The sequence below is a fragment of the Phalacrocorax aristotelis genome, chromosome 1 (assembly GCF_949628215.1).
Source record: "Phalacrocorax aristotelis chromosome 1, bGulAri2.1, whole genome shotgun sequence".
NCBI lineage: Eukaryota > Metazoa > Chordata > Aves > Suliformes > Phalacrocoracidae > Phalacrocorax > Phalacrocorax aristotelis.
Window position 1 is genome coordinate 203,481,629 of NC_134276.1, and position 16,500 is coordinate 203,498,128.

A 16,500-nucleotide genomic window follows, 5' to 3' on the forward strand; every position below is an offset into this window, starting at 1 on the left:
CACAAGGTGAAGGAGGGAAAGACTCTGCTAAGTAATCGTTCTGTAACACACATGAAAGAGGTGACAGAAGACAAAACATTTTTCCACTTGGAAATGTTATTCTTTTAGGGGGCCTTATTTTCCTCCTGCAATGTTGTGACAAAAAACTGTTATAAACATGAACAGCACAATGAGTAATATGACTTAGAGGGTGAGGAACAAACCTCCTTAGGCCACAGAACAGAAATATTTTTTTGAATGCATTTATACCATCTCAGAGCAGTGATTACATTTGCTGAAAAAAGTTCTCAAGGGGTTTTAATTAAATTTTGGTTTGGTTTGGTTTGCTTTATTTATTTTATTTTATATATTTTTTTATTTTATTCTAGCAGTTGAAGTTGATAGTAACAGTAGCAGCCATAGAGTATAATTATTACAGTTGCTTTTCTGATTTTGGTTTAAGTTCCTTGAAGGCAAGGCTTTTATGAGCTGCAAACCAAGGGTACTCTGGTGAGTGCTTTCCTGGCTTTCAGAGAGGGATCAGCAGTGACAACTAAAGATGCCATCTATTATTTACCAGCTTTATCATAGTTTTGAGTTTTGCCCTTTATATCACACAGGCAGCACAGTGGAGTAATAAAACATCTCTGCATGGGAAATGATTTAACATCACATGGATTGATCCAAAAATAAACTTGACCAGAATCCAGGTACAGGGAACGTGGACACTAGAATCTTTATGGAAGAGGTGGATTGCCAAATGCTGGGGTTTGTTTATTGATCACTCCTCATAATACCTTTCATTTTTTTAAAAACTGGAACATTCATCTATGCTGAAAATCAGAAAAGGGGCTTTCATTGCCCATTCCTATGGAGGATGGTGGGCAGCATGTGCCAGACACTACTGTTATTAGCAGAAGTGTTATGCCAGCTTGGAAAAATGACCTTCCTAGGACTGATCCTGGGTTGAATTTCCATGGAAAATCCTGGCTGCTCCCCTGTCACCCCAGGACACCTTGTTTGTAGGAGCAGTGTGCCTCCTCCCAGCCTGGCACCCCATGCCTGATGTGCCACACCAGACGGTGGTGGTCCCCTTAAGAAAGGCATTCAGACTGTGAAATATAATTTTAAGTGCTGTTTATTAAAGCTAACACTATAAAGATCAAATAGCATAGATAATCTTATATCCCTTCAGATGCCAGGAACCCTGAGCTGTGCACCCACATGCAGCACACCGTGCAGACCTCTCCACAGAGAGGGTTAATCCAACTTGGGCACTTGATCTGTTACAGGATTTTCTTACAAGATAGCAACTCTGCTCATTATTTCTATTGTCAAACAGAAAGGATGTTCGCATCACAACTTCTTGCCACACTTTTGGACAAAGGCAAGGCCACGCTGGTGGCGTAACTGCTGGTACCAAGTGGGAGCTTCCTGTGGGATCCTGCATTACAACCAGATGGTGAAGCTTGTCCTGCAGCTGGGGGGTATGCCAGCATGGGGATGCAGTGCACACACAGGCTAACTGCTCCATGGGTCACTAGCTGCTCTGTGCATGGTGGTTCTCCAGTCAGGATCACTGCGCCAAGGCTTCCCCACACCCTGGTCTCTTACAGGAGCTGTCCCGGCCAGCAGCACTGCGTGCGGGACAAGCTCCTGAGGGGGGCCTTCGGCAGCACCATGGTGCTGCAGACCTGCTCCACACCATGACATTATGTACCAATTATTCTGCATTCATATGCCAGGCTGCCAGCGGTGGTAATTATGGCTCAGGCATATAGGTTAGTCCGTTGCCTCTTGTGAAATCACTGACATCACAGCACATCTTTCAACAAACCTTGCCAGGGAGGTTTAAGACACCTGTAAAAGTCCCTTAGCAAGCAAAAACTGAACCTTAATTCAGTGTTGTCAAGCTTCTGCACATCAGTAAGCAGGTGTTCTTAAAACAATATAGATTTAAGCTTAATTGATGTGAGTGACCATGAGTGTGTTTGTGCACCAGTTGATTCACACTGGCATATTTTTGGCTCTGCAGCTATTGTAGAAAAATAGGGTCCTGATCACCTGCCACCCACTCCCACATCTGCCACTGCTCAGGTCTCTGCCAAGGGAGTAGAAAATGCTACCGAATCAGAGGAGCAGCCCCCCTGCTCGTTGGCACTTGGGCTGCACTGGTGCCAGCAGGCACAGCGTGTGCACAGGCCAAGCCTGCCTGTCACCGACAAATATTTAAGCAATGACAACAGGCCTGTGTTTGAGATGTGGTGGGGCTAAGGCGGTGACCTCCCTGAGCACCCAACAGATGCTGGAGGGTCTTTTTTTCTCCCCTCAGCACAAATTGGGGAGAAAATGGGAATGTGTAAGGACTCATATGGAGGTGCATGAGGACCCCAGGCAGGAAGCAGTGAGGTCCCTGACCTGTGGTGCTCTGGGGAGCATGGTAGCTGGCGGGCAGTGGGGGCTACCAGGGCCACCCCTGGGTTGTGGCCCTCAGCTCACAGCACTGTGCAATGGCTCTACTGCAGGGGAAATTGCTTTGGCCCTCCTTGCTCAGTGCTTTCCCATCTGTTTGGCCAGGATAATTTTATTTTTCTCACCCTGAATTAAATATTTTTTAACTGAGTTGCCTTAACCTCTACAGAGGGTCATTACAAGCTACCCGGGCATGTCTGGAGTACACAGTGTGGGTGCTCAGGCTTCAAAAATCAGGTTATAGTTTTCTTTTAAAACCTAGAGGAATGTCTTAAGCCGCGAGTCACCTTAACTGTGATGTACTCATTTGGACTGTTTCTCCTTAAAAAAGAAGCCCGGAGCATCAAACAGCATCAGGAGGTGGGAAGCGATGGGCAAAAGTCTCCAGGTGCTTCATCCCAAGGGAAACCTAGCACAGAAGGTGCCCAGCCCCAGCAGCAAGGGGCTGCATCCCTGTATCCTGCAGGCACAGCCAGGTGGGCTCCTGCCCTGCAGCACATGGCACAGCATGGAAGGAAGCACTCCAGCATCGAGGAAACCCGTGCTGATGTTACATGAAATCAAATACTGTTTTGAACACGCCTGCTGCAAAAAGGGATTTCCCTTGCAGCTGTCAGATTAACCCTTGGGCTGCTGTGCTTGCAGCCTGAGCGAGGTATTGGTTTGGGAGCAGGGGGCTTCTCCTGTGCTCCCACCACTGTGCCTATTTCTGCCTCTGGCCCCACAAGTGCCCAGTGTGCCACTGGCATAGCCCATCATGTTCCCATGCCCTGCAGCAGGGCTTAGTGCCATGGCCCAGGCCCTGGTGTGCAATGGGGTGGTGAGGGCTGCACTGGGGTCCAGTCTGTCCCCTAAATGGCGTCCCAGACGCTGTCATGGCCGATAGCAGGGAGCACTGCCTTGGGGTTCTCTGGGAGCAGCAGCCTCTCATGAGGGACAGATAAACCTGACCTAACAGTGCCTCCAGGGAAAGTTTGCAGCAGTGGGGAAGGATCATCTTGGATGTGATTCAGCTGCATGGAGTGGCACTTCCAGAGGAGCTGCAGCCAGTTGCTGCCCCTTCCTGTGGCTGGCCCCTGCCCTCAGCAAACAGCAGAGCAAAGCAACAGCCTGGCAAAATGAAACCCTGAAAACCAATCCTTGCTTTTCTAATGCAATTGAAACACTGCCTGTGGTGAGGGAAAGAGTAAAATGCCAGTTTGGCAGCTCTTTTTAATTAGTCAATGAGTAAGAAAGGTCTGGTAATAAGCTGGTGAACATCTTCTCATCTTGTCATTGCTAGCGGTGTCACTGGACTTGCACATCCCCTGTTTGAGTTCAGCAGAGGATTTTGCACTTGTGTAACGCAGCCCTGCTGTTATACAATTAACTCCAGCCACATGTTTTCTGGTTTCACTTGTGATTCATATCACACAAGAGCCAAAATATCCCTGCTGGCTCCTGTCGAACACTGCGTTAGGTTAAGGTTTGTAGTACTCGGACCCTTGAGCAGCAACAGGCATATCAAACAAATTGACAGTAGTTAATATTTACAGCACCAAAGATAACAGAAAATCAATAAAGTGTGTGAGGTAATTGTAAGCCAAGACTACAAAACCATAATAAAACTTTCCAAACTGAAGGGCTGGCAAAAAAACCCATCGGTGTCTGACAATGTGGTTTGCTTCTTTCCCTTGTACATTTTCTTGTGCAACACCACATATATAGCTTAGACCAGAAGCTCTTGACCCTAAAATCAGGCTTTATATCACATGCTTCAGTGAAAGGATTTGTAATAGGAAAAGGTAGCACCAGGCTAATCCCAAAGGTATCTAGTTCATGGAGTGCTTTCCCAGAATTTGTGCAACAATCAAATATTGCAGGGTGATGCTTCCTAAGCTGCCTTGTGGTCTGTAGGACATGGGTCCATGGGCAAAATTTTTCAGGATACAACTCCCACTTGCAGACCAATAACTTTATTCCAAATTATTGTGTCACACAATTTAGGACTCTAGGAGATATATCATGCAAAAAAAGTTGCAGGAACAAGGTGAGATAACACACAAAGAAAAGAGCAGGCAAAAGCATACAGCCTCCTCTCCAGCTTTTTAGCTGTAATAACTGTTTTTGAGTAGATGCCCAGAGAAGGTCTCTCCTGAAGTCACTCCCATGCTGTACCCTTGTGCTGAAGCCCTTGAGCTCTTGCTGGACTTTCGTGTTACACCTCCTGCTTGGCAGCCCCAGCATAAATCCAACTAGAGAGCAGGACATCAGTCCCACTTTTGGGGACAAGAACTCCATTTGATTTAGCTCCTTTTTGGAAAGCATCCTTATGTGCAGGGCATGTCCTTGGCGAGGTGTCCAACCTGGTACTTGCCTCAGAGCTACAGCACAGGCCAAGAACGTACAAAACCTGGGGTTTGGGGGTGGAGGAGTGGTGCACAGCACACCGCATTTTTGGTCCCAGATGATGCACTAACTGCAGGCTTGCTTGTGGAGCCGGAGTTAAGCTGACACTAGATGCAGATTGGGCCTGAGTCCCCTTGCACTGGGCTGGAGGAAAAGGGCCCAGGAGAAAAAGCAGGCAAAGAGGGCAGCCGAGGAGGCAACATCACAAGAGAGGTGTAGAGGTGGCCAGTTGTGGCCAGAATTATGATGGCCTGAAGGTTACCCTGGAGTTGTACCTGCAGCCACAGAGCCTAGGTGTAATCCCAGAAGGGAGGAAGGCTTAATGCAAAGGGGCTGTTCAGGGGCTGGGGCTATGCAGTGCCGCCCCTGCTGGATACTTATCTGGTCTTGTGATCCCTCAGCCCTGCATCCCAGAAGACCCCTGAAACAAGAAGTCCTGGAAAGGAGCCTCCCTTGACCACCCAATAACTGCCAAAGTTAATCCTCCCACTCCACGCCTCCCTGCAGCCTGGAGTGGCTGAGCTCTTTCTCTCACAGCATGACAAATGCAAAGAAATCCTGCTGCAGAATTAAGTTAATTGATGTTTAAATCAGCAGCTTTCAACCTGCAGCTCATGAAATCCCATGGGTACAAGGTAAGTAACCAAAAAATGGGAAACCTATCGTCAGAAGGCTTAAATTTGCCACAGGGGGATCCCACATCTGTTGGGGAAAATGTCTGGACCCATAAATGTAAAATGGTCCACAGCCTCCCAGATGTGTGTTTGCTCATCAACCATCCAATATTCTGGTGGAATGGCTTTCCTGCGGAGTTAGAGCTCAGCCATGAGATAAAAATAGCCATGGCTAACATTTGGAAAAGTTGTCTATGTTTTGCAAATGTCTAAAAAGCCATTATGTAAACTGTTGGGTCATGCCTGTGTCATTTAATATCACAGGGATTTAAATCTTGGCTAACCCAACTGGCCAGGCCAGTTCTTTTATAATCTTGAAGACAAAAATGCAAAGTCATGCATATTCTGTGTGGGGCTCTATTTTTGTTTCTTGCAGGCTTCTAGCTCTTTCTCCATTGCCGAACTGCTTGCATAATACATTGCAATTTTAATTCAGGGAGAAAAGCATTTTTGTGGCTTGCAGTGGCTTAGGCAGTAGGAAATGTTTTAGCAGTAAAATTGGTCAGATAGTTTTATTGGTAACTGAGGAAGAGGAGGAGGTTAAGCCACATGAAGCTGTTTCTGTGTTCTAGCGTTTATTAACAAGACATGGCAGGGACTATATTTGCTTTCAGAGAGATTGGTGTTTGATGTTGCAACACAATTTCATGCTGCAAAAGGAATGATCTGCTTAAACTCTTTGAAGGGTGAGAGTGAGTTAAGCAGAGACTGCTGCTTCACTTGGTCCCATTAAACAGGGCATTTAGCATATAAAAAAGCTTTTTGTCTGTGAGCTCATCTTGCCACATCCATATTTATTGAAGATAATGCAGAATTAGACAGCACTAATGACACTAAATGATACTTAGTTCTTTGCAGTATGATGGCAAATGTCCTCATTGAAGTAGGCACATACTATTTCCCTTGGTTTGCAGATGTAGAAACAGAAGTGCAGAGGTGAGCTGCTCAAGGTGACAAGTACTGGCAGGATCCAGTCCTGCTTTTTTCTGGAATGCCCTTGTGTGACATATTCCCAGATTTCATATTATGGATTAGCTCCAGCCTTGCCTCTTCACTACTGAATTTCTGACCTGTCATGTGTGGCTGTAGGTCAGCAACTGGGACATTCCTGTGGGCTCAAATGGTTGATCTCTTTGCCCTGGGCATGAATTAGCCACACTCCTGATTTCTTGCTCTCTGCAGCACTTTAAAAACTCTGCCCCACACTGAGATTCCTGCAGAAGCATCTTCATCCCTGGAAGTTATTTAAGGAAATGTTCAGTCCCTGTTGTTCAGAAATGCTATAAGGGCAGCTGGGCAAGAGGCTGGATTAGCTGGCCTCCTGAGATCTGCTCCACTCCTGATTTTACCTGAACAACTGAAAAACATTGACACCCTATTTTCTGGCAGGGATTGTGCTGAGGAGCCTCAGTTGTTTATCACCTGCATCTTGTGAAAGTTGTGGTGGCTGCAGTCCTTGTCGTCTGGAGCCATCGTTGCTGGAACCAGCCTGAGGCCACCAGTGCCTCAGGATGCATGCCCCAAGGTTGCTGATGGTTTTGATCTTGACAATGCTGGGTATGTGTCAGCAGCAGGATCCTTTCAAATTAAATCACAGCTGTCCAGAGTACACTTGGTTTTCACGAAGATGGCTTTCCCAGCAGCTTAGCCAAGGTGGGCACCACCAAGGAGAAAAGATAGGCCCCTGCTTGTGGCACAACACTTCGGCTGAGCTTGGAAGACGCTAATCCCACTCAGCTATTAAACTAAAATTTTCCTGCAGGATGGAGCAATAACTTGTTTGGATTTATCAAAGCCTTTTGACTAAGCCCTTACAAGCACTTCAGCAAACTCTGAAGAATTGCTTAGGTCTTCATTACCTTGGGATCTCCCACATTTTCATGCCTGGGCCATACATACACATGCATATAGAGTGTATAGTATGTGCAACATATATGTATGTGTGTTAGGTTGACCTTGCCTGGCTGCCAGGTGCCCACTAAGCACTCTGTCACTCCCCCTACTCAACTGGACAGGGGAAAGAAAATATAACAAAAGGCCCATGGGCTGAGATAAGGACAGGGAAGTCAGTCACCAATTACTGTTGTAGGTAAAACAGACTCTACTGAAAGTAATTAATTTAATTTATTGCCAATTAACACCAGAGTAGGATAATGAGAAATAAAAGCTAAATTGTAAAACACTTTCCTCCCACCCATCCCTTCTTTCTGGGTCCAGCTTCACTCCCAATTTTCTCTACCTCCTCCTCCTGAGCAGCACAGGGGGATGGGGAATGGGGGGTTGTGGCCAGTTCATCACATGTTGTCTCCACTGCTCCTTCCTCCTCAGAGGGAGGGCTCCTCACACTCTTCCCCAGCTCCAGCATGGGGTTCCTCCCATGGGAGACAGTCCTCCATGAACTTCTCCAATGTGAGTCCTTCCCACAAGTTACAGTTCTTCATGAACTGCTCCAGTGTGGGTCTCTTCACAGAATCACAGAATGGTAGGGTTTGGAAGGGACCTCTGGAGATCATCTTGCCCAACCCCCCTGCTTGAGAAGGGACAACCAGAGCAGGGGGCACAGGAATGCATCCAGGTAGGTTTTGAATGTCTCCAGGGAAGGAGACTCCACAACCTCCCTGGGCAGCCTGTCCACTGCTCTGGCACCCTCACAGGAAAGTTGTTTTTCCTCATATTCAGGTGGAATTTCCTGTGTTCCAACTTGTGCCCATTGCCCCTTGTCCTGTCATTGGGCACTATTGAAAAGAGCCTAGTCCCATCATCCTGACACCCACCCTTTAGATATTTATAGGTATTTATGAAATCCCCCCTCAGTCTTCTCTTCTCCAGACTAAACAAACCCAAGTCTCTCAGCCTTTCCTCGTAAGAGAGATGCTGCAGCCCCCCGATCATCTTGGTAGCTCTCCACTGGACTTGCTCAAGCAGTTCCCTGTCCATCTTAAACTGGGGGGCCCAAAACTGGATACAGTACTCCAAATGTGGTCTCACTAGGGAAGAGTAGAGGGGAAGGATAACCTCTCTCAGTCTCCTGGCCACACTCCTTTTAATGCAGCCCAGGATACCATTGGCCTTCTTGGCCACAAAGGCACATTGTTGGCTCATGGTCACCTTGATGCCCACCAGCACTCCTACGTCCTTCTCAACAGAGCTGCTTTCCAGCTGGTCAGCCCCCAACCTGTACTGGTGCATGGGATTGTTCCTCCCCAGGTGCAGGACCTTACACTTGCTTTTGTTGAATTTCATGAGGTTGCCCTCAGCCCAGCTCTCCAGCCTGTCCAGGTCTCGTTGGATGGCAGCACAGCCTTCCAGCGTATCAGCCAGTCCTTGCAGCTGGGTATCATTAGCAAACTTGCTGAGGTTACACTCTATCCCATCATCCAGATCATTGATGAATATATTGAACAGGACTGGACCCAGTACAGACCCCTGGGGATCACCACTAGTTACGGGCCTCCAACCAGACTCTGCCCCGTTGATCACTTCCACAGGGTACCATCCTTCAGGAACAGACTGCTCCAGTGTGGGTCCTCCACGGGATCGCAAGTCCTGCCAGCAAACCTGCTCCAGCATGGGCTCCTCTCTCCATGGGGCCACAGGTCCTGCCAGGAGCCTGCTCCAGTGTGGGCTTCCCACAGGGTCCCAGACTCCTTCAGGCACTCACCTGCTCCGGCGTGGGGTCCTCCACAGGCTGCAGGTGGTATCTGCTCCACCGTAACCTCCATGGGATGCAGGGAGACAGCCTGCCTCACCATGGTCTTCACCAGGGGCTGCAGGTGAATCTCTGCTCTGGTGCCTGGAGCACCTCCTCCCCCTCCTTCTTCGCTGACCTTGGCGTCTGCAGAGTTGTTCTCCTCACATATTCTCACTCCTCTCTCCAGCTGCTGTTGCTCTTGCACAGCAGTTTTTTCCCCCCTTCTGAAATACATTATCCCAGAGGCGCTACCACAGTCACTGATGGGCTCAGCCTTGGCCAGCAGCGGGTCTGTCTTAGAGCCGGCTGGTGTTGGCTCTATGGGACATGGGGGAGCTTCTGGCATCTTCTCACAGAAGCCACCCCTGTAACTCCCTCCGCTACCAAAACCTTGCCATGCAAACCCAATATGGTAGGGAATTTGGTTCCCATTGTCAAAGTATGGGAGCACCTGCTATTGCACTTTTGAGACAGGAAACATTATTATCCCTGTTTACAAAGAGTACACTGAGGCACAAGGAGCCCAATGCTCGGGTGAGGACTGCCTAATCCCTCCTTATCTCTCACTGGAAATGCAATGGGAATTAGGTAAGAGAACACTTTTTGGGTTCTGTAGCTTAATTACTTGCCTGGGGACAGAGAGGACAGCTACAAAGAATTGAACTTATATTTCAAACTAGTACTTTATGCACCAGACCACCCCCACTCCCCCTCCAATGGAGGCAGGATTATAATATTCACATAAGACAAAAGAGTTGCTGTCCTTGGCAAGTACTGATGTTCTTGACTGAGTTGTTTCTCTGGTTTCATAGTGTAATTCAAATCTAAATATGAATCCAATTATTTCTCAGCATCTTAGGAATGTGATTTTTCTACTACCGTGAGTTTTGAGTTATCACTGCTTTGAAATCTTTTAAGTTAGAATTCTTAGACATCACACACGTTTATACCTGTCACATTGCATTTTCCCACTTGCTTTTGAAAAGAAGGAATCATTAATGTGTTTTTTTCTCATGGGAAGATATATTTTCTCTTTCTAATATTACATTGAAATAGAGAATCAAAATTGAGCCTTCATGGTTTTTTTCAGTAAATTGAACTATTGTAGACTATTTTTCTCTCAAAACTTTGTGTTGACTTATATTTAATGCATGCCATTGTCATTTCCAAAGCTTTCATTTTGCAGGGAATTTATATGCACATCCTTGGTCCTTTGACTGTAACACATCATATTTCTACAGACCTTGGTTTGCTTTCTTTTAATTCTTCTGTATTTTGTAGGTGTCCTTTTCTGCACTTGAGATACTTCTCATTACTGCCTGGATTCCAGCTTAAAATTACGTTCCTTCCCAACACCAGCTGGCTTCAATTTGCTTTGAAATGTGAGCCTGTATTCAAGGGTATGAATGACATGTGACAGGTAAAATGCATTCTCCTTAAGGCCAACTCTTAGTAAGAATTTGTGTGCCTACAGGTCAGGTGTTTGCCCTTTGAGGGTGAAATGCAGCCCCCTGTCTTGGTGCCTAGATGTTGCATCTGCCTAGGGAGGGTTAGTCCACATTTTCCCCACATCTGTTGGGAAGCCCAGTCTGGTTGGCATTTCTGAGGCTAAATCCTTCTTACCTTGGCCCTCCTGGTGATGCTTCACCCATTGCCATGAAATTACTTGGAGGTCATTTAGCAGGCAGGTTCTTAAAGCAGTGAGCTGGGTTGACCCCAGCCGGCAGCCAAGCACCCACACAGCTGCTCGCTCAGTCCCCCTTCTCTGAGCTGGATGGGGGAAGAGAATAGGAAGAACAAAAGTGAGAAAATAGTGGTTTGAGCTAAAGGCAGTTCAATAGGTGAAGGAATAAGGAAAAAAACCCACAAGCAACAGAAAGGAAATCACTCACCACCTCCCAAAAGCAGACTGATGCCCAGACTGTCTCTGAGCAACAGCCAACTTAGCAGCCCCAAACCTCCCCTTCTTCTTCCTTTCTCCAGTTTTAATGCTGACATGATGTTTTATGGTATGGAATATCCCTTGGCCAGTACAGTTCAGCTGCCCCAGCTGTGTACCCCTCCAGCTTCTTGCCCACTGCCAGCAGGAAGCCTTGATGCTGTGCAAGCACTATTCAGCAACAGCTAAAACATTGGTGTGCTGTCAACACTGGCTTAACCACAAACCCAAAGTGCAGCACCATATAGACTGCTATGAAGAAAGTTGACTCCACCCAGGCAGACCCAGTCCAAGTGCCTCGCCCAGGAGGGAGAAAGGGGGTTGAGTCCTGCTCCCCATGCTTGCTCTTGCACTTCATCCCAAGACATGCCACACTATCACACAGGGCCAGCCCAGGCAATAAGGAGAAGGAACCAGGGCTCCCCTGCCACAGTGAGCACAAGGACCACCAGACCAGGCATGTCCACTTGTGTACCTGGTCCTCTGACAGCCTTGGGATGTCTGATAGCCATTTTTATGCCATCAGACAGCTTCAGCGTGAGGCCACATCCTCAACTTGCCAGCAGGCTTATGGGGTCGCCCTGTCTCCTGGAAGATGTGCCTTCAGATCCTCTTCTGGCACATGAAAGAATTCAATTTACCACATTTGCCTTAGGTAAAAGAGGCTGGTATTCAACTTTTCTGCATTTCATGAGACATCTGATGTTGTTGGTATGTGTTAGCTGTGTTATGAAGGTACCAGATGGATTCACCCACCAGGCTACCCAGGCTTGAGCCATGTCAGCATCTTGCCTGGGACATGGGCACTGAGCAGATCTTCCTGACAGCCTGGGGCTGCTCCAGCCTTGCCTCGGGGTGAAACTGGAGGCCCCCAAAAATTTAAAAACCACTATCTGTGCCTCAGTGTGGCACTGAGCAGAGGTTTTCAGACTCATGGATGTGAACAGAGGTAGAGTTTCACCTTGTAGCTCCTCCAGCTGACTTGGTCTGTGATACCACTTCTCTGCTCCCTCCCTAGTGCTGTGACATATCACCCATGCTCACAAGTGCTCCTTCAGAAAATATCTGAAAAAAGAGAGGTCCTTTTCTTTCTGTTCTTTCTTTATAAATCCACCATAATCTCCAGGCTTTAAGCAGCTAGGGCCCTAAAAACATATGTGTTTATCTGTGTGCCCTATTAAAATTGATAAGCAAGACATAGGGAAGTTTTCAACTTGAAATGCATAGTTATAACTGCCTTAGTTCTTTTCTGGTTCTCTTGGTGCTTCAGAATGAATCTGAGCATCCTGTATCCACAAGGATAACAAATGCAATCCACATGCAACTTAATTGTTGCCAGTAGTAATATTATCTGGGTATCATGGAATCAAGACTTAAATAAAAATCCTAGTGTCAGAAAATCAGCTCTGTTGTCTATAATACCTTCTATTAAAGCTATAATGATGCAGAGATGCGAGGAGGAGGTCTGAAGCCATAGCTATTTCATAGACTGTCAAATCACAAGATGGAGCCAGATCCATCCACATAAATATTTATATTAGAGAGACAAAGCTGCAGCAAATTCTTGGCTGATGTGAAGAGTCTTCCGCTGATGTGAATTTTTATAGCTTTTCTTTCCAGCAGGGCTGTAACAATTAACAGCAGCAAAGGAGCTGCTACTCTATATTGAGCCAAATCCTTGCAACAGAGACTGCTCTCACCTTCCCATCAACCCTGCTATCTGCACATGGTTGCTATTTAACCATTCGCAAAACCATCACTTATCAGAGCATCTCAACAGTGCACCAAACAAAAGAATATCTGGAACTGAAGCTCCCTGTCAGACAGGCAGGACCACACATGACAACAGCATTAATTCAGGATCTTTAGTTATATTGGAAGACCAAAGATCAGCAGATCAAAGGAGACAGTTTCTTTTGCAACACGCTGGATGCAGGAGTTGGACTAAAGTTGCCCCTGAGCCATCGCCTCTGGGTTACAGCAAGGGAGGCAGTGTGGGATGGAGGCAGCCAAGCTTGCCCACGGGGAAGAGGGAAGAGCATGGCCATCTGCTTCTGCCTGCAGCCTCGGTTGCTCCTGCATGGGTCAGGGTCTGTGAAATTGGCTTTTACCCTGAGCATTACATCTAGCAAAGCCACCTGTTAATACAGACAAAACAACAGGATTACTGGGGTGACAGGGTCTTGGCCAGATGCCCTCTGTCACATTTTTCCTTGGGTAACAGAAGGAAAGGACAAGCTTTCCTGGCCGCACTGCGATGCAGGAGAGATTGGCTTGATCTGCGTGGCTCTGAGAAGTGCAGCAGTAGCAGGTTCCCTGATAAGCTGGCAGCCCTGTCCTGTCTGCTGCAGCCTGGTGGAAAAATAGGCCAAAAGTTTTCCTGGGGGTTGCACAGCCCCACCAAATGCCCAGGCAATGTCAGAGCCTACAGTATTAGAGAAAGACATGGACAAGCCATGTAATTAGAAACTGGAAACCAAAAAGATTGTGACATTTCACGGCATAAAGTGAACACAAACCCCCTTCCAAATGTACATGCAGCTCTCATTATTCAAGCAAAACCAGGATCTTACCATAGGCCAAGGAGGGGGACAACACTGGGGATGACCCTCCAGCTCACCTCCCAAATCACAAACGCACATCTGGGCTTGCAGCAGCACCTGCAGCTGCTCCACAAGGGTTTCCCTCCTCCGGGGACATCCATACCAAGAGTGGCTGGGTACTGTGGACGGGAGCTGGGCTCTGCATGACATCCCTTAGCTCAACTTCTGAAGTAACTTGCTGGGGCTGTAGTCTTCCATTGCTGGTGCCCTAATTGGACTGTTCAGACCAGGACCACAGTGCCCTGCCCCAGAACTTCTGTGCCTGTCTGTACTGTGCAGACTTTGTGTGGCCCCACGCAGCCTTTACGCAGAGCAGGGGTTTAGCTGCCACCTCATCCTCCTCACCAGGCCCCAGGGAAGACTGTTTCTTTGGGAGATGAGTGCTATTTCAAAGAGGTGTCACCCTTCAGGAAAATCACCAGAGTGGGTGTTTTGTTTCCAGGAATGACTTTTCCTGAGGCTTTTACAGCAGCGCTGCCTGCGTGAGCTCCCATGCCAGCCTGCTCTCTGGAACAATCCGGACTGATGATTTTTTTTGGCAGCTTATGCAAAATTTGATTGCTTTTGCTCTGGACCACGACTGTATATTTCTACTTCGTGCCTGAAGGATTTGTAGAGTCAGGGCAAACCCTGGGACACACTGTCCTAAGGGATGTCTGCATACAGCATCCAACCCTTCCACCTGGAATCTGACCTTGCCACCTCTCCAGTTCTGCAGGGTCCAGTTTTGCATGGACCCTGCAAAAGAAGGGAACCACAAGTGCCTTCATGCACTAGTACAGGTCACAGAAGTATTATTCAAGCACCAGAAACTTCTTAAAAACAGAGTAAAGGCAGTGGAGTAGGAAACATTCACCTTGGCATGACAGGGGGCATGACTCCAGTCTCACAACACTTCTGCAACTGTTCTTTTGGTAAATAGGTATTACCCTACCCCTGAGCAACCCTTACTCAGCTAATCAACAAGTAGATGACAAGGTAAATTGCTTTCTGATTACAGCTTTACACCACCTCTTTCCTGCATGATTTGATTGGGGAAGCTCCAGCAAGCTTTTAATATGACTTCCAGACTATTCTTACAAAGCGATATATGTATATGTATATGCGTGTGTGTGTGTGAAGTATGTGGGGTGGGTCTGTTTGTTTATATATACAAATATATATATGTTTTGCTTATTGTCTTTTATGTATGTATGTCTACAGAGAGAGAGGAAGACAGCAAAACAGGTGGGGACTGACTTTCACCTGCCCTGTCCATGCAGTGAGCTGTGCCCTTGTTTCCCTCCAGCTGCCTCCGTGCCTGTGTGCAGTGCTCCCGCAGGCAGCTCATGCATTTGTGCTGCTCCTGCTTGCTGGTGGGATGCAGATGTTGTAGCAGCCTCAGCTCATGCCACCAGTCCTCCGTGTCCGCTTGGACGTGCTGCAGAGCCCAGCGCAGCCTGTGTGGCAGGTGGAGCTTGCCCAGGGATCTGCTCTTCTGCCAGGGAGATGCACAGACCCAGAGCAGGGCAGACATGGAGCTTTACTCAATCCCTGTGCTCTCTGCCATGGGGACAGGAGGGAGTATTAGCCCCCAGACTGTGCCTGTTATCCCCATGGGACCACTCCTCTTATACACAATGAAGGCACCAACATCTTCCCACCACTGCTACTATATTTCCACATCCATTCTGAGTATGAACTGCTAGGGAAAAATAGGATCTCAGTTGCTCTGGGGCTCTCAACACTTAACTGCAGTCATCAACATTGCCAAAGCATCTATGTCCACAGTGACAATATCACCACAATCCTCATCTGCAGCCCAGTCTGGTCAGCTCTCTTCCAAGCAAGAGCTTTGAATATGCAAGACCAGTGCCAGGCCCTGCCAGGGTCTGGAAGACACCAGTGCACTGCCAGGGTGTCCAGTCCCAGCCTTTGGTACCCCACTGGCCTTACTCCTGGATGTGGTGGTGACTGGTTGGGGCAGCTTCTGTTCGGGGGATAAGAAGAAAAACCCCCATGGGTCACAGTCATTATGGCTGTGCATCTAGCCCACACCTTTCCTCTCCCCTGCAAGGTCCATCAGGCTGGGATGGGTTATGGGGATCATCACAGGCTGCCCACAATGAAGGGGAACTGCGAAGAGCTGCTGTGGCTTCAAAAGCTCTAACACATCCATCCTGAGTGGTCTTTTGCTGGACATCATCAAGGACCCTGACCTTCTGGGCACTCTTCTGTGACCCTGCTCAGACCCTGTTGAGGGAGCAGGGTGCTCACAAGCTGAAAAGGCCACTAGGATGTGGCCGGAGCATGGGTGCCTGTTTGCCAGGCTATATGGAAAGCTAGGAGCCTGTTTTGTGCCTACAGCTTTAGTGGAGGCTGCTGTGCAGAGGGATGCAGGAGGAAACAGGGAATGGCCATGGTGGCCGTGGCTGGCCACACCACCAGGCTGACCAGCAGTCTGGCCAGAACAGCTACCAGTGAGAAAGCACTAGGACCACTGGATGTAGCCAGATATTTTGGCAGCCCCAGGCCATGGGATCCCTTGTTTGGGACTCTGCAAGGCAAGGCCAAGCTGCATTTCATAGCGATGGGAGCTGGAATGGGGACCTGGGCTGTGGGTAGAGCAGGTGAGAAAGGATGAGCCTGTGGTGCCTTCCCACTGCCCACCACCTCAGAGGCATTCGTGGTTCTGCCCCCCTGCATTAGACAAGGTCTGTCAGACCTTAAAAATTCATACCTTTTTTCTTGATCTGATTACTTTAGGCCTGCCAC